Source organism: Macrotis lagotis, chromosome 6 (assembly GCF_037893015.1).
Source record: "Macrotis lagotis isolate mMagLag1 chromosome 6, bilby.v1.9.chrom.fasta, whole genome shotgun sequence".
In the NCBI taxonomy this organism is placed as follows: domain Eukaryota; kingdom Metazoa; phylum Chordata; class Mammalia; order Peramelemorphia; family Peramelidae; genus Macrotis; species Macrotis lagotis.
Window position 1 is genome coordinate 5,083,166 of NC_133663.1, and position 19,175 is coordinate 5,102,340.

General features: G+C 37.5%; 1 long non-coding RNA gene across 1 annotated transcript; it reads right to left on the reverse strand.

Moving 5' to 3' along the window:
* Window positions 1–309: 309 nt before the first annotated feature.
* LOC141491560 (uncharacterized) lies at window positions 310–18,915 on the reverse strand. The gene is made up of 5 exons (XR_012469643.1): window positions 18,831–18,915; window positions 18,388–18,566; window positions 7,547–7,789; window positions 4,942–5,168; window positions 310–481 (listed from the first exon to the last, which is right to left on the reverse strand). It is a non-coding gene; the product is annotated as an uncharacterized LOC141491560 (long non-coding RNA).
* Between the last annotated feature and the right edge of the window lie 260 nt (window positions 18,916–19,175).

The following is a 19,175-nucleotide window of genomic DNA, read 5'->3' on the forward strand; positions in this document are numbered from 1 at the left end:
CCTCTGGGCCTGGCATCTTTTTAAATTATTTTTTAAAATTAATATATTTTTGAATTTTATAATATTCTCCCCAAATCTTGCTTCACCTCCCTCCACCGAAGGCAGTCTGTCAGTCTTTATATTGTTTCCATGCTATACATTGATCAAAATTGAATGTGTTGAGAGAGAAATCATATCCTTAAAAAATAGAATATAAGAGATAGCAAGATTACATAATGAGATGATGGTTTTTTTTAATTAAATTGGTTTTTGTTCAAACTCAACAGTTCTTTCTCTGGATACAGATGGCATTCTCCATTGCAGATACCCCCAAATTATCCATGATTGTTGCACTGATGAAATGAGCAAGTCCATTAAGATTGATCATCACCCCCATGTTGCTGTTAGGATGTACAATGTTCTTCTGGTTCTGCTCATCTCACTCAGAATCAGTTCATTCAAATCCCTCCAAGCTTCCCTGAAGTCCCATCCCTCTTGGTTTCTAATAGAACAATAATGTTACATAATGTACATATAACACAGTTTGCTCAGCCATTCCCCAGCTGATGGAAATTCACTCCTTTTCCAATTCTTTGCCACCACAAACAGGGCTGCTATGAATATTTTTGTACAAGGGATGTTTTTTTTAACCTTTTTTCATGATCTCTTCAGGGTACAGACCCAGTAGTGTTATTGCTGGATCAAAGGGTATGTGAATTTTTATTGCCCTTTGGATGTAATTCTAAATTGCTCTGCAGAAATGTTGGAGGAGTTCACAGCTCCACCAACAATGTATTAGTGTCCCAGATTTCCCACATCCCTTCCAACATTGAGCATAGTCCTTTCTGGTCATCTTGGCCAGTCTGAGAAGTGTGTGAGGTGGTACCTCAGAGATGCTTTTCTCTAATAAGTAAGGATTTAGAGCAATTTTTCATATGACTATGGATAGCTTTGATTTCCTCATCTATAAATTGCTTCCACATATCCTTTGACCATTTGTCAATTAGGGAATGGCACTATTTTTTTTTTATAAATTTGATTCAATTCTCTCTGTATTTTAGAAATGGGTCCTTTGTCAGAAATGCTGGTTGTAAAAATTGTTTCCCAATTTAATACATTTCTTTTGATCTTGTTTATAGTGGTTTTGTCTGTGTAAAAACTTTTAAATTTAATGTAATCAAAATTATCAAGTTTGTTTTTAATGATGTTCTTCATCTCCATCTCCTTAAACTGCTTCCCTTTCCATAGATCTGATAGTAAATTAATCCTTGATCTCCTAGTTTGGTTATAATATTGTCTTTTATGTCTTAATCCTGTATCCATTTTGATCTTATCTTTGTATAAGGTGTGAGGTGTTGTTCTAATCCAATAATTAACTTCCAATTTTCCCAACAGTGTTTTATCAAGAGAGAGTTTTTATTCCAAAAGTTGGACACTTAGGGTTTATTTAACAGTAGAATACTATAATCATTTCCTGCTATTTCACATGGTCTATTCCACTGATCCACCACTCTATTTCTTAGCCAATACCAGACAGTTTTGACTACTGATGCTTTATAATATAATTTTAGATCTGGTAGGACTAGGCCACCTTCTTTTGCATTTTTTTCATTAAATCCCTGGAAATTCTTGATGTTTTATTTCTCCATATGAATTTATGTACAATTTTTTATAACTCATTGAAGTAATTTTTGGGGGAATTTTGATTGGTAGGGCACTAAATAAGTATTAGTTTAATTTAGGTAGAATTGTCATTTTTATTATATTAGCTCAGCCTATCTACGAGCAGTTCTTATTTGCCCAGTTTTTTAAATCTGATTTTATTTGTGACAGGAGTGTTTTGTAGTTGTTTAATAGAGCTTCTGGGTCTACCTTGGCAGGTAGACTCCCAAGTATTTCATGTTGTCTGAAGTTATTTTGAATGAGATTTCTCTTTCTATCTCTTGCTGTTATATCTGGATATATATATATATATATATATATATATATATATATATATATATATATATACATATATATATGTATATATATATATATAAATGCTGATGATTTATGAGGGTTTATTTTATATCTTGTGACTTTGCTAAAATTGCTAATTGTTTCTAGTAATTTTTAGATGACTTTTTAGGATACTCTAGGTATACCATCTTGTCATCTGCAAAATATAAGAGTTTCGTCTCTTCCTTCCCAATTCTAATTCCTTCAATTTCTTTCTCTTTTGCTATTGTTGAAGCTAATATTTCTCATACAGTGTTGCATAGTAGTGGTGGTAATGGGCATCCTTGTTTCACCCCTGGTCTTATTGGGAATGCCTCTAGCTTATCCCCATTGCATATAATGCTTGAAGGTTTCAGATAGATACTGCTTATTATTCTAAGGAACAATCCATTTATTCCTATGGTCTCTAGTGTTTTTAGTTGGAATAGGTGTATTTTGTCAAAGGCTTTTTCAGCATTTATTGATATAATTGAATATACTAACAGTTTTCCTAATATTGAACCAACCCTGCATTCTTAGGATAAATCCTACTTGATCATAATGTATTATCCTAGTGATAACTTGCTGTAATAGCTTTGCTCGGGTTTTAAGATTTTTGCATCTATATTTATCAGGGAGATAGGTCTGTAATTTTCTTTCTCTGTTTTGGCTCTTCAGGGTTTAGGTATCAGCACCATATTGGTGTTATAGAAAGAGGCAAAGTTCTGTCCTCACCTATTTTGCCAAAGAGTTTATATAGAATTGGAACCAATTGTTCCTTAAATGTTTGATAGAATTCACTTGTGAATCTGTCTGGCCCTGGAGAATTTTTCTTAGGGAGTTCAATAATGGCTTGTTGAATTTATTTTTGTGAGATAGGGTTATTTAAATATTTAATTTCTTCTTCATTTTACCTGGGCAACTTATATTTTTGTGACTATTCATCCATTTCACTTAGATTATCAAATTTATTAGCATACAGTTGGGTAAGGTAATTCTGCATTGTTACTTTAATTTTCTCCTCATTGATGGTAAATTCACCTTTTTTCATTTATGATATTGGTAATTTGGTTTTCTACTTTCTTTTTTTTAAATCAAATTAACCAGAGGTTTATCAATTTTATTGTTTTTCTCATAAAACCAACTCTTGGTTTTATTTATTAGATCAATAGTTTTCTAGCTTTCAATTTTATTAATTTCTCCTTTAATTTTCAGAATTTCTAATTTGGTATTTAATTGGGGTTTTTTATTTGTTCTTTCTCTAATTTTTTTATTTGCATGTTTAGTTCATTGATTTCCCCTTTCTCCAATTTATTCATGTAAGCATTTAAAGATATAATATATCCCCTGACAACTGCCTTAGCTGTATACTATAAGTTTTGGTATGTTGATTTCATTATTGTCATCATCTAGGATAATATCATTAATTCTTTCTATAATTTGTTGTTTGATCCACTCATTCTTTAGAATGAGGTTATTTAGTTTCCAATTAGTTTTAGGTCTATCTCTCCTTGGCCCATTATGGCATGTGATTTTTATTGCATTATGATCTGAGGAGGATGTATTCACTGTTTCTGCCTTTTTTACTTCTGATTATTAGGTTTTTATGGCCTAATACATGTCAGTTTTTGTGTAGGTGCCATGTACTGTGGGAAAACAAGTATAATCCTTTCTATCCCTTTCTCCAAAGGTCTATCAAGTCTAGGTTTTCTAACATTCTATTTACCTCCTTAACTTCCTTCTTGTTTATTATGTGGTTAGATTTATCTAAATCAGAGAATGGGAGGCTGAGGTTTCCCACCAGTAGAGTTTTCCTGTCTATGTCTTCCTGTAACTTACTCAACTTCTCCTCTAAAAATTTGAATGATATACCATTTGGTACATGCATATTTAGTATTGAAATTGCTTCATTATCTATGGTACCTTTTAGGAGGATATAGTTTCCTTCCTTATCTGTTTTAAGACCTATTTTTGTAGCTTCTTTGAGTTAAGGATTACTACTCCTGCTTTTTTTCACTTCAGCTGAAGAAAAATATAGTTTGCTCCAACCTTTTAACTTTACTCTATATGTATCTCTCTGCTTCAAATGAGTTTCTTGTAGGCAGCATATTGTAGGATTCTGGTTTTAATCTAGTCTGCTATTTGCTTAATTTTTATGGGAGAGTTCATCCCATTCACATTTAAAATTATAATTACTAACTTTTTATTGCCCTCAATGCTATCTTCTCTCTGTTTATGTTTTCCCCCTTTTCACTTTATCCATATTCCCCAGTATTTTATTTCTGAATACCACCACCTTAAGTATATTTGCCTCCTTGTATCCAACCCCCTCCCCTTTCTTTCCCTTTTCCCTTTGCCCCTTCTTCTTCTGTTAGTTCCTCTTTTCCTCCTCCCTTTCCCCTTTTAATACTTGAAAAGTAAGATAAGTTTCGCAACTTAATTGAGTGTGTATGTATGTTAACTTTAGTGGGCCTGGCATGTTGATGCTTCCATTCAGCTTTGGACACTCACTCACTCTATATCCTTGGGCAAGCTACTTAATCTCCATCTGCCTTATTCCACCGGAGAAGGAAATGGCAAATCACTCCAGTATCTTGCCCGCCCCGCCCCAACAACAAGAACAATAACGACATGATCAGCATTGGGATGCTTTGGTTCATGGAGACATAGCCACAACTGAATGGCAGAATGATGACAGAGTCTTTTGGTTCCATGAAAGTGTTTCATCTTGATTTCTGACTTCCAGGGGCATCCTTGAGGAGCCAGAGGATCCTTTTCTAATTTGATCACCTGAAGAACCCACTGATAACGTCTCCCTATACTATTATTTGAGAATTAAGTCTTTGCCTTGAATAACTTTTACAAAAGCATATTTACTAAGGTGGGATAGTAAATATAGTTGGCATTAAAAAGTCATATGAAACTAATCAAGAGCCCTGGGCAAAGTGGATTGAACCTGTGTGATCACATAGAATAGATAGGTACCTTAGAGCTCTTGATTTTCTGGAAATCCTTTTCTCCTATTCCTAAGGCATTTCAGAAGTTTTCCTTAGGCAAGGAATAGTTTCTTTGCTGGAGTCTTTTCCAAGCTATGAAAGTTTATGTCCTCTTTTCTTAGCTTTCAATGCAGACACTGCCACCAGCTCTATGGATGTGGTTAGGATATTGAGGAGAATTCCAACATTCTCCTGGCCCTTTAAAACTCAGTTTCCCTGCAGTCAAAAAAAGAGGGAGAGAGATTAGAGGACAGGCCTAAACTGAAGGATCCCTTCCTGTCTTCCTCTTAGTTCCACTGCAGAGGGTTTATTGGCAAGCTACACTTCCTCAACCTGAATGGCTGCCTTCCCTATTCATTTGATCATTCATAGATGACCTCTGGGCCATGACCAAGAATTCTTGACCAATGGGGTTCTTATATTCCTGTGAGACATCCTTCTGGCTCAAAGGACTTAATTTAAAGCTTGTGGTTGAGGTTGATTGATTAGGCATCTTGTCATTGCTTTAAATGTGGTGAGGTGACTTGATTGACAAGGTAAATCAACAAAAACCTTATATTTGCAACAACGAAATTATTGAGTCAAAAACCATAATTATTTTTCTGATTTTATTTCATACTGACAAATAATGGCTAAAAATATTCTGCTAGCCTGCAATTCTTCTGGCAATGAAGAAATGGCACAATTTAAAGTTCTTTAGAGATTAGGGTGACTTTTATGAAATGCCCCAAAAGTGATAATTCAAAAAGGATCTAAAAGATCACAGAGAGTGCATACACACACACACACACACACACACACACACACACAGATATCAATGCAATCTAATGTAAACAAAATTTATTAAATGACTACTACATAACAGAGAGAGTTCTGGAAAGAATACCAAGACAAAAAGAAAAAAAGGAAGCAAGCAGGTCCTAAGCTCATGGTGTTTTTTTTTGTTTGTTTTTTTTTTTCTATTGGCTGGGTATCATTCTTTGATTAAGCCTTTACTTACTGCCAGTCATTAATGGAGAGATTGACAATTCTAATGAAAGGAATGAAGGAAAGGAGGGTTGGAAAAAGGAAGGAAAATGGAGGTAGGTAGGGGGAAGTTAAACAAAAAGGATTGGGGGAGAGAAGAGGGAAAGAGGGAAGGAGGAAGGGAGAGAAGGAAGGCAGGAAGAAAGGGAAAGAAGGAAACCAAAAGAGAAAAGGAAAAAAAAGAAAGGAGGAAAGGAAGAACCAGAAAGATGGAAGAGAGTCTTGGAAGGAAAGGGTGAGAGCAAGAGAGAGATAAAAGTCCTTGCCCTCAACTAGCTAGCACAATTCTATCACAGGATATTTGGATATTCAAGGTTCCTTGAATACTCAATAACCAGAATCATGAATTCTTCAGAGATATATGTGATAGCACAATCTTATTACTTCCAAAGAGGAAATTACCATGTGAGGGATCTCAAAGTTCTCCAGTATTTCCACAGTCCATTCTCAAAGTCCTCATGCCAACTACTAAGATAATAATTATATGCTCTATGGGGACATCAAAACCAATGATATGATGAATTTTCCTCACTTCTCTCCTCACTTGTTGCTTGAGAACTGGATGATACATCTGGGTCCTCTCATCCTTTCCTGTCTTCCATCCTATTTTTCCTCAGGGTGTTTCTCACACTTAGGACATACACCTTAGCTCATCCACCTTCACTTAGGTTAATTCAGTCCTATTCAACAAGCCTGCTCTACAAAACCAAGCATTGTACCAGACCCTTGGTTTCAGGAAAAGTAAATTTGGTAGTCTGTGCTTTCAAAGAGCTTATTTTTACAATTAAAGTTTCTTACTTCCTTCTGATCCCAGCTCTATGTCATTTCAATAAAACCTCCCTAGTTACTCAGAGGGAAATGATTTCACTTTTCAAGGTTAGCACACTTGTCCAGACCACTGGGTTGTTTTTGTTGGATTTTTTGGTCTTATCATCTTTTCCTTTATTTTTGACCATATCTTAAGTCCTGTATTAGGTATAATTTCTTGAGTCCAGGGACTTTTCTTCAGAATCCAGCATGTAGCAGACATTATTTGAAGCTCTATGAAAAGAGATACTGGTGAAAAAGTCCTTGTTCTCATTGACTTTATGTTCACTGGGGTATTACCCTATCCATATATGAATAAATATACATGTGATCCTTTTTCTTCATGTAGCCCAGTAATGGGTCATCCTTTCCAAATAGTTTGACCTTTCCATGTTCTCACATAAGAGTATTATATTTGGCCTTGGGGGAGCTTTGCCTTTAAATCAAATGTTCCGGCTCTTTTGTTCTCTTTCTCAAGTTCTTTCTATTTAAATTAATTTTAAAAGTTTCATCTCAGTAGTCTCTCTTAAAAGGTTTATAAATATACTGAAAGTGCCACATAGACCAGATCCAGCAAATATTTATTCCCTTCAGCTAAAAGAATTTGTTAAAACATAAAAGATTCATGACTATACTTTTTCAAAGACACAATATGGAATAATAGTCTATAACCTCTAATATTCTTTCTCAGGAGAGCAATACTTAAGACATCAAAATATGAAATATTTCATGGGACTGATGAACAACAATTTTGACTTCACCTTGACTTTGTACTGTCACCAACTCTTTCAAGTCCTCTTCTCTGACTCTTGAGAGAGTCAGGGCTTGAACTCATCCTCCCATCAATGGTCCTCTTTGTTGAATAGAGTGAAGTTTCATGTAGCTCCATTTATTGCCAGTCAGTTCTGCCAGAGTAACTGAGGAGCTCCTTTCCTCTCGAATTTATAAATTTGCTTCTAATACTGGAAGTCTATCTCATATTCATTATTCAGTTCATATTCATGCTGTAAAGCAAAGAGGGAAGAGGGACAGGAATAAGCATTTACTATGTTCTACTTAGTAACTTAAGGTCTTTACAAATATTATCTCATTTGACTATTCAAAAAGAAACACAAAAGTGAAGAACATCAAAGGCCTTGAGTTTGAGTTTCAGGCTTGCCTAGTTAGCATATGTGATCTGTGCAACAGTTATGGTAACCATTGATGTTTGAGCTAAGGCTTGGGTGGGGTCCTTGAAAGAATTCCAAGCCAAATGTAGAGGAGAGAAGAATAAATGTGCTGTGGAGGAAAGGGTTTTTCCTTTAAATGACTGCTTAGTAGATGGGTATTCCTGATGCAATGATCAGTCCCCTTTAATAGTTTTCCCCCTTTTTGTGGCCATGGGAACCAAGTAATCATTGAAACATTCCAGAATCTTGGGCAGCTAAGTGGCACAATGGATAGAGTACCAGTACTGGAGTCAGGAGGACCTGAGTTCAAATGTGACCTCAGATACTTAATAATTATCTAGTTGTGTGACCTTGGGCAAGTCACTTAACCACATTGCCTGACAAAATCAAAAACAAACAAACAAAAAATTCCAGAACTCTGATCTCAGTTTAAGTTCTGTTTCAGCTCTCAATATCTATGTGACTCTTGGCAAGTCTCTTTACTTCTCTTAACTTCAAATTTCCAATCTGTAAAATGGGGACAGTAATAAATTCTAATTCACAGTGATGCTGTAAGGATCAAATGCATGAATTTTTAAAATGTATTTTAATAACCTTTGGACATTGATTGGTTGATTGGTTCTTGTCCTTCATTATTGAAGAAGACCAAAATGATATCATTATGTTGGAGACAAATTACAGTGTGACCAACTGTGGCTGATTAGGCCAATACAAGCTCGGAATGCCCTACCATTAGATTGGGTATCAATAGTTCATGTGAACACCTGGGCTGGGGATTCTAAACTTACAGATGCTACTGAGCTGCTTCAATTCTGCCCTTCTCATAGAGAACTTCACCCTCACTGATGAGGGCATGCCACTGGGTGGTCCTGTGCCAGTGTCTCCCAAACTGTACAGTCAATTCTAAGATTCTTCAGTGAGACCTTCAGGCTGTCTTGGTATCAATTCTTCTGACCCCCTTGAGAGTGCTTGCCCTGTGTGAATTCTCCATAAAATAGTTTTTTTGGGCAAGCATATGTCTGGCATTCTAACAACATGTCCAGCCCATCAAAGTTGCCCTCTCTGTAGCCATGTGGGAATTCTAGATAAGTTTAACTTGAGAAAGGCCCTCAGTGTCTGATATTTTCTCTGGCCAGATGATCTTCAGAATCTTACTAAGACAATTTAAATGGAAATGATTCAGTTTCCTGACATGGCACTGGTAGACTGTGCAGATTTCACAGGCATATAGCAATGAGGTCAGGTCACTGGTTCTGTAGACCTTCAGATTGGTAGTCAGTCTAATACCTCTTCTCTCCCACACTTTCTTTCAGAGTCTCCCAAATACTGAGCTATCTCTGGCAATGTGAGTGTCACCCTCTTTGTCAATGTGTACTTCCCTGGAAAGGACATAGTCAGGATAAGTGAACTTGTCCACAGTACTCACAACTCTATTTGCTGTAATCAGTAATCCCACATATGGATAGTGTGGTGCTGGCTGATGGAACACCTGGGTTTTCTTGGTCTTCATTGTTAGATCAAAATTAGAACAAGTACTGAGAATTGATCCACACTTTGCTGCATCTCAGCCTCAGAGGCTGTGTTGAGTGCATAATCATCTGCAAATAGAAGATCCTGTACCAACACTCCATCCATTTTGGTATTGGCTTGTAGTCTTTTCAAGTTAAGGAATTTGCCATCCATGAAGTAGCTGACCTTGAGGCCATGTTCATCCTCATTGAAGGCATTTTATAACATGGCTGAAAACATCATGCTAAAAAGTATGGGAGCAAGGACATATCCTTGTTTTAGTGGATCAGTATCTGGGAAATTTCGAGAGCATCATCCACTATCCAGAACCTGGGCAAGCATGCCTTCATGAGACTGATGGACAATGATGATGAACTTCTCCAGGCAACCAAATTTTGACATAATTTTCCATAAACCCTTGTGACCAATGATATCAAAGACCTTGGTCATATCTATGAATGTTTTATACAGACCTCTGTCTGTTCCAGGCATTTTTCCTGGAGTTGTAGGGGAGAAAACACCATATTGACTGTTCCTCTATCCTTTCTGAAATCATATTGGCTCTCAGAAAGGTGACCAACATCCAGGTGAAGCATCAATCTATTGAGAAGGACTCTGACAAGAATCTTACCAGCAAGGACTAGAAGAGAAGTACCCCTGTGGTTGCCACATGACAATCTATTACCTTTACCTTTATAGAGATGAATGATGGAGACATACTTGAATTCTTGGAGGATAGCCTCTTCATGCTATATTACCTGGAAAATTTAAATCAGTTTTTGGATCAGCAATGGACCTCCCACCTTGTAGGTCTCAGATTGAACAGGATCAACACAGGTGTTTTACCACTTGAAAGGAGCCTAAAAGTATTCAAAACCTCTTATTCAGTTAGAACTTCAGTTAGGAGCTGATTGACTTTAACTAGAGGTAAGTGGTCAATGACTTCTGCATTTTTGGTTGATGGAATGGATAGGATTAATAATGGATTGATGATGGAACACTCTGGAAGTGTTCAGTTCATCTTTCTAAGATGAAGTCCCTATATTAATGTGGATTCTTCGGCACTGAGTAGTTGAAATGCACCATATGTCTTTAACTCATAAATATCTTTCATAAATATCATTTTGATTTGTTACTAACTTTATAAAATTGAATTTCGTCTGCCTTCTTACTGAGCCAAGTGCCCTGCATCTCTCTCAGCTTTGATTGGACTTTACTTTTAATGGACTTAAATGCTGCCTTCTTAGAAATGGATGAATTATCCTTCTGGTAAACCCTATGGAATGCTCATTTTTCATTTAGCAGCTTCTGCATTTCCTCATCATTTTCAGCAAACCAGTCTTGATGTTTGTGGCTGTTCTGGCCAAGATGAGCAAGTGCTGTACTGTGATCTCTTGAAAGCTGTCCACTCCTTTTTTTGCTCCACTGTTGCCAACTATGTGTTGGCTCAGTTTTCCCTCCAAGTTAGACACAAACTGTTACTGCTCACAGAGACCCTCTGATCTCTTGATATTAATTCTTCTAGTATTCATTTTTCCTTGGGAATCCCACTTTGGTTTAATATGAATATTTAGCTTAGAGAGGATGAGTCTATGATTAGTCCAGCACTCTGTACCACACATTGACTTTGTCACTCTCACATCTTGTCTGTCTTTTCTCCTTACAATCACATAGTCTAATAGATGCCAGTGTTTGCAAGGAGGGGGAATCCAGGAAGTTTTATTGTGTTTAAGTAAACAGAAGGCAATATATATGAGAAAGTCATGAGAACAAATCTTCTTCAGTAGAAGGGGAACATTGCTGTTGCTGTTTCCAATTCCATTCCTCCCAAGGACTCCCTGCCATGTCTGGTAATCTGAGCCTCCTCTACTCTTAAAGTCACCCAGAATTATAAGCTTGTCCTCTTTTGGTACTTTGATGATAAAGATTTCCAGGTCTTCAAAAATTTTTTCTTTAACTTTATCAATGTTTGTTATGGTGCGGAATATAGGTACCGATGATGGTAGCATGAGGTTTTCCTGGAAGTAGCAATCTCATTGTCATGGGCCTGTCATTCACTCCTTTCCTTAGTCTTTCAAGAATGCTGATTTGAGGGGCAGCTAGGTGGTGCAGTGGATAGAGCACTGGCCTTGGAGTCAGGAGTACCTGGGTCCAAATCTGACCTCAGACACTTAATGATTACCTAGCTGCGTGGCCTTGGGCAAGCCATTTAACCCCATTGCCTTCAAAAATCTAAAAAAAAAAAAAGAATGCTGATTTGATTAGGTTTTTTTTGAGGTTTTTGCAAGGCAAATGGAGTTAAGTGGCTTGTCCAAGGCCACACGGCTAGGTAATCATTAAGTGTCTGAGGTCAGATTTGAACCCAGGTACTCCTGACTCCAAGGCCAGTGCTTTATCCACTATGTCACCTAGCTGTCCCAGATTTGATTAGTTTTGATTGCAAAACCTATCCCAGCTTTACAGCATTCCCTTTCACTTGAGAACATGTATCCAGCTCCAACTTGAGTAAGCTGGTCTTCATTTGCCAGCCTTGTTTCACTCAGGGCTGCTATTTGGATACCATACCTGCTGAATTCTCTTGCAACAAGAGCTGTTCATCTTTCAAGTCTATTGGATCTTGTGTTGTCTATGAGTCTGTGAACATTTCATGCACTGATAGGACATCTTTTCTAGCCCCATCCTTGCATCAGGAGGTGAGCAGTGTGATCCTTCAAAGGACTGCTCAGTCACCCAGGAGGCTGCTGAATCTCACTTCTGCTTTCAGTGGAGAAACAATTCTGTGGTCCTGGGGCACCTTTGTATCTGTACCTACTGCTTCATCACTTGCCTGTCACAGGACTTTGAGGAATGGTTATAAGTGATATCTTTTGTCACATGTGTAAATTAGATTTGAGTGGTGCAGAACATGAAATCAACAGCCTCCCTCTCTCTTTCAAAGTCATCATGATGCAGCATGGCAAGACAGAGTCAAGACAAATGGTGATGGCTCTGAAAGCAGTGGATGACCTTGGCATCTATGATGTCTAAACATTCTCTAAGTACTTCACAACACCTGCTTCATCTGGCTTCATGGGTATTTGAAAAGAATTGTTCTCCTCTACCCCATTCCATCAGTGGAATCCTTCAAGTACGAGACTCCCTTGGTTACCCTCAACCTGGTTTAGCCAGCCTGCTGAAACAGTTTACTGGGTTGTGGCCACTGTGCTTGCTTCAGCTTCTTGGAGCCACAGGTGAGACCTAGGTGACTGGTGGACATGAAAGGTGGAAAGCAGCCCTGGAGAGGGCTCAGCAACTCTCACACCAAGGTACTAGTCTTCCTTGAACACACCCTACACCTTACACTCATTATCAAATGTGATAACCTTTGAAAAGTGTTTTGCCAACCTTAAGACATCATATAAATATTAGCTATTAATGAAATAAAGTAATGATTCAGAAAAGAAAGGTGAAGAGAGACTGAGGCTCTTTCAGGTATGATTGGTTGACTCTTGTCCTTTATTATCAAAGACCAAAATGACATCACTGTGTTTGAGGCAAATGACAGTGTATCCAACTGTGACTGATCAGACCAATATGAGCTCAGAATGCTCTACCACAGGTCGGGCACCAGTAATTCATGTGACTACTTGGGGTGAGTATTCCAAACTTACAAATGTCACATTTCCTTTGAGCTGCTTCAAGTCTGCTTTACTCACAGACTGCAGCAGAGGCATAAGGTTTGTAGAACGCATTGTGTGATAAGGACAGCAACTAGACTAGTATGAAAATGATATTTAACTTTCCCCAATGGCCATTATCAGATTTCTATACATAATAAGTACCTTAAAATGTACCAAGAATAATTTGATTTTTTAATGTTGCAGAAGAAACTATTCAAGGATTTTTTCACTTTCTCCACAGACTCCTCTTCTACATCTCCCAGTTCTCCCACTCTAGACTTCCTGTGACCCTTCTTTAGGCCATTTGCCAGATGACTCTGACTTCTTGAAATCGATCTCAAGAGAATACAAGGTCTAAAAGATCAGTTGGAGGGCTTCCAAGACCAGCCTTAGTAAGGGACTGGATGTCTGTTTACAAAGGTAGCCTAGCTCAGTTCAATAAATGAATAAATCAATCAGCTATTTATTATAAGCCTAGTGAACTAGGCTCTATCCCAGGTCTTTGAGATCCAAATACAAAGGATTAAATAATCCCTGCTCACAGAGAAGATGCCATTCTAATTGGCGAGATAATAAGTGAACATGTCAATACAAAGAGAACACAGAAAGAGTGAACTACAAAGTAGTTTTTAAGATAGGGTCTGGACCATTGGGAAGGATCAAGAAAGGCTTTTTCCAAATGCTGCTTAAGCTGTAACTTAAAAGAAAAAAAAAAGGAAATTTGTGAGGAATAAGTAAGGAATGAGTCTAGGCACATTGGATGACCAGTGTAAAGAGATGGAGATGTTAAATGGACTTTCATGAATGAGGTACAGACAGACTGTATTATTTATTCAATAATCAGAGGGTCATTCTCGAGGGGGTATGGAATGACCAGTGTTTGTATCTTTAAGGGCCATGCGGTAATGGGTTCCTCCAGGGTTTGCACTTTGACAGAAAGTTGGGGTCCATAAATATTCTTCATTTTATAGGCTAACCGAGGTCAGCTTATTCAGAGACAACTATTGAGATGAACTGTCAGTGAACTGACTGAGTGATCTAAAGCTCTTCGAAGCTTGACCAAAAATAAATAACATTAAAAACCAGCAAAGGCTTCTTTTCTTCTTTGATGATGATGTTGCTGAAACAGCGCTTTCTGGCCTGCCCTGAATTCAAGAACCTGTAATGATGTCCTTGTTTATTTTTATTAAGATAAATCTCCACAATTTACTATAAATAATTTGTGCTTTATTGCTATGGGTAATGCCACATATTTTTGTCCTTCCCCCTTGCAATTCTAGTGAAATCATCCAACAGGAGGTCTTTTAAAGTAGCATGCTGATTTTAAATCTCTAAGTTTAGGTCTAAAAATTTGCTAGAGTGAATCTGTGTTCACCTGCTTCCCAATGAACTGGTCTTCAAATGTAAAACATCAACACTATTTGGCACATAGTAGGCATTTCTTGTTCTTTTCTCTTTCCCTTACCTGCTCTTTTCTTCCATATTAAGGTGATAAATATTATTCCTCAGCAGAACCAAGATGTTTACCTTGTCGTCATGGGGCAATAATGCTGAGCCTTGTGTAGTGTTCACATGTCCTATTTGACACACCATGAATACAAGAAATTGAGCAAAGGTTCATTTTGAAGTATAGAATGAAGATGAGTACAGGAGTTACGTTTACCATTGAATGTTGTCTCTTTCCTAATGTCTACATAGACTCAATTTCAAAATCTGTGCCAGAGCGGTCAACATCTTGACAAGTGTCCTCAGGACAGAAAGGTTTGGAATAGAGGTCCACTGTGGCCTAGCCTCTCTAAGATGGGAAATTCTGATTTTCAGGTTTGCTACAGGGTAGTGTCTTATTTTTCTTACATAACACTGAGGCAAACCTGGCCAAATCATGGAAAAATTGGATTCTTCCTCATTGTAGAAGATATCTAGAGAAATGAGACTCTAGCACCCTGAAGTATCAAAAATATTGGGAGTTTAAAAATAATTTTTCTATCATTAAAAACCTTGTGCTGAGTCTGGAACTAAGTAGACCAATTGCAAATTTGTTGTCAAGGTTTATGGTGGTTCTCATTCATTCTGCCTTGGCCAGATAACACAGCATTATGAGCTCAATTCTGTGTATCATGTTTTAGGAAACATTTGGATAAGCTACAAAATAATGGATGACTTCAAGATAATATAAATGGCAATTAATTGAAAGAACGGAGAGTGTTTGGTCCTATTGAATTGAGGTCTGGTAGAGAAGGGGTTATTATCAAGGGTAGAGAAGAGTTATTATCAAGTATATGAAAGACCACCACATAGCCTGAATTAATTGTAACTCAGGAAAAGATATAAAAACACAGAAGGTTTCTGCTTTATGTCAGTAGGGAGAACAAAGAGAAATTATCTAAGAATAAACACTCCACAGCTAGGTGGCACAGAATAGATGAAGGATCTTGGAGTCAGGAAGTAATTTAATAAAAAGTTCAAATCCAACCTTTGGCACTTACTACCTATGTGATCCTGGGAAAGTCACGCCATCTCTAGTTGTCTTAATTTCATCTGGTAAAATGAGGATAATGATAACACCTACCTCCCAAGGTTATTAAGAAGATCAAATGACATAATAGCTGTAAGGTGATCAATATAGGACCTAGGACATGATAACTAAATAAATTTTATATTATTATTATTTCTCCAAATATTGAGTTGTCTTTCATTTACTCTCCTCAAGAAAATGCTAGGTAGCCATTTTCAGGGATAATTGTATAACTGGATCGTGTTATTTCTTTTTTTGTGTTATTTCATTTATCCTTTAGCTTCAGGATAAAATATGAACTTTTATATTTTACTCTTTTAGCCTTTAAAGTCAAACCTTAGCTTCACACTTTTTCCCCCTCAGACTTCGTTTCCTTACATGATCCAATGACACTAGGTCTCTGGATATTCTTCACACAACATACTCCATTTCCAGATGCTAGGTATTTTCCTAATTTTAGATTTTCATTGACATTTAGAGTTTTTACAACACCATAGTATCTTATATCCTTCCTTGAGGGTCATCCATTTTGACAAAAATAATTTTTAGAGAGGAAAGAAAAATAAAAAATCAGTATAACTAGTTGATAATTTGGAAAAAGTTCAAAAACCGATACCACGTACAATACCTGTGCCCCTCCTTACCTCCACAGGAAGCAGTTTGGAAGTATCTTCTCATAATTCAATCGTCAAGTCTCATTTGAGCTTTAGAATTGTGTTATATTTACTTTTGATATTTTGGTGTGTCATGTTCTTTCCATGTGTTGTAGTTATTTTGTAGATTGTTTTCTTGGTTCTGCTGTCTTCATTCTACATCAGTTCAGATAGATAGTTCTTTGCAGACTTGCCTGTATTCATCACTTGTATCATTTCGTATAACAGGATAATATTCCATTACAATCATGTACCGCAGTTTCTTATCCATTCTTCAGTGAATGGATATCTTCTTTTGTTTCACATCTTAGCTCTCACAAAAAGGACTGTTATAAATACTTTGAAGTTTTTCCTTATTGATAACTTCCTTGGATTATCAATCCAGTAATGGAGTCTTTAGGTATGGGTATTTTAATTACTTCAGTTGCATAATTTCAAATTATTTTCCAAAATAACACTGGGTATTTTCACTACTTCTCCTTGCTATGAATACTTTCCCTCCTGGTTTCTCTCAGGTCATAACTAGAACTTTATGTAAGGAACCTTATTCAGACTTTCTGAATTTTACTATCTTCCTTCATAGACTACTGTAGATTTGTTCTCCATATTGTCATAGTATATTGTTTTTGCACATTGTCTCCCCTGTTTGACTCAGAACTCTTTGAGGATAGGGATGGTCTTTTGCTTATTTGTATCCCCAGCACTTATTACAATGTTAGGCACATTGGCCCAGGCACATCAGAGGCACTTGATAAATGCTAGTCAACTGGATGATTCTAGGTCCTGATTAGACCAGCTGGCCTCTCAGATCCTTGCCAATTCAGTTTCTGTGATTTTTTTAAATTGTTTAACTTCATTGCCATCTGCTATATCTTGGCCAACTTACCACTTGGCAAGAAAATCATCTCCGGAATTTTGACCCTTAAGACATTCTCTTCCTCTCTCAGAGTCTGAGTTTTTTGCTCTATAAAATGAAGTGTTTGCATTGGATATGAAGATCCTATCTAGATCCCTCATTCTGGATTGTGTTGGGCCTTGTGTAGCTTGCGTTGAGCCAGAAAAATAGTAAAGGATTCTAAAAGATAGAGATAATTAGCAAGTACATTTCAATAAGGGGGAAAGCTTAGGTCAAAAATAGGGGTAGAAGATGGCATGTCAAGCCTGGGAATACCAATCCCACCAATTTGGTTAGAGCTCAGAACTTTTGAAAAGAAGTCATGAGGAATCATGTATGAGGACACAGATCATGAGGAGCTTCAAGTGCTGCCCTGAAGTTTATGATTTTTCCTGATGATGATTGTCCTTTCTTCTTGAAGCAGACCCTGAACTCAGGGAGGTGATGTCATGAAAAGAATATGAATTAGATTTGAGTTATGGGGGCTGTGCTAAGTCACCAGTCCCACTTTTTCCTCCAGAGCCACCTGGATCTAGTGGCCAAATAGGAATTGGGATGACTGGAGATGGCCCTGGATACGAGGCAGTCAAGTTAAGACAGGAAAGAGGCTCTGAAGTTTCTTAAGCAGAAGAAGGACAGTCTCATTTGGGAAGGCAGCTTTTCCCTCACAATGAGAAGTTGGTTGAAAAGCACCCTGGTGACATTATTCTCTGGACAAGAAAGAAGTGTCTGTAAAGATCTTCCCTCTCCATTTTGATGAGATTCAGAAATTATCCCAGAGCTGAGTTAAAGAGAACTCATTGAAAGTTAAATAAAGCTGCAGGACTCAAAAGAGAACAAAACATAATGGCTGGAAAGTAGATTAAAACTGGAGACATCCCTCTGAGAATGGCAATGTGCTTAGTGTAGGCTGAAATTGACTGCCAGGCCAGAGGAGGAAGTGCTGCCTCAGGTGGATGAGGGTAGGCAGAAGGGGAAAGCACTAAGGAGGGAGGAGAAATTCTGGTGTTTTTTTATATCTCAGGATCCAATTATTTTTCATAGCAATAAAGCCATTTTCTGCTTTGCTTCATGTCAAATACATAAAATCTAAAGGCACCAGATGCCTTTGTTAGTTTAAAGTAATCTCCAAAACTCTCTCCAGTGAAATGTGAAAATCACAGAAGAGGAACAGAACCTTCATGATAAGATGATGTTCTTACCATCTGAACTCCCCAACACCAGAATGGTTGCTCCTGGAAGGAAGAATTCATGGTGACATCTGCTGATCTGTATGTGGTAGGGCTGAGGGGGTGGAGGAAAGAAGTCCCTTGCAGGTTGGAAACAGGTTCAATGTGCTGTCTGTCCACTTCCCCCAAATGTTCCCCCCTGTAGCTGATTCCTGCAGGGAGAAAATGCCTCTTTTTAAAACTGCCTATGGAGCCCCTCCAGGCTGAGCATGGATGTAAATCCCATTAAAACTCACAGACACTGGTTGGCATGCTCAGAATCAGCAGAGATGAGAAGCCCCCTAAGGTTTGCTTTAATGAGTTCTGACTCAGCACCCCCAGTCTGATAATCACACCATTCTGAAGGCTCCCTAGATTATTTGCTTCATTTATGGCTGTCTGGGAAATGGGAAATGTGCGTGAGAGAAAAGGCATACTTCCTGATTTGGATGCAGCCCAGACTAGCGCCGTGTTCCATAAATGTGGACTTGATATCTTGGTGTAGTTCGTGTGGACGAACCATTCAGTTAGCTATTAGTTTTTGATTCTAAGAAGTGTTTCTCGATGGAAGAAAGGAAGGAAAACAACTCTCAGAAATAAAGCTTTTGATATTTTGCTGTTCTTATTTCTGGTTGGAATGATAGTATACTGTCTGTGTAACCCTTGGGCACGTGATTTCATCAGCATGGGAATCAGTTTCCAGTCTGTAAAATAATAAGAATGAAATAAATGATCTCAGAGACCTCCTCTAGCTTTAATGTTATGGGAAAATGATCTTTAAT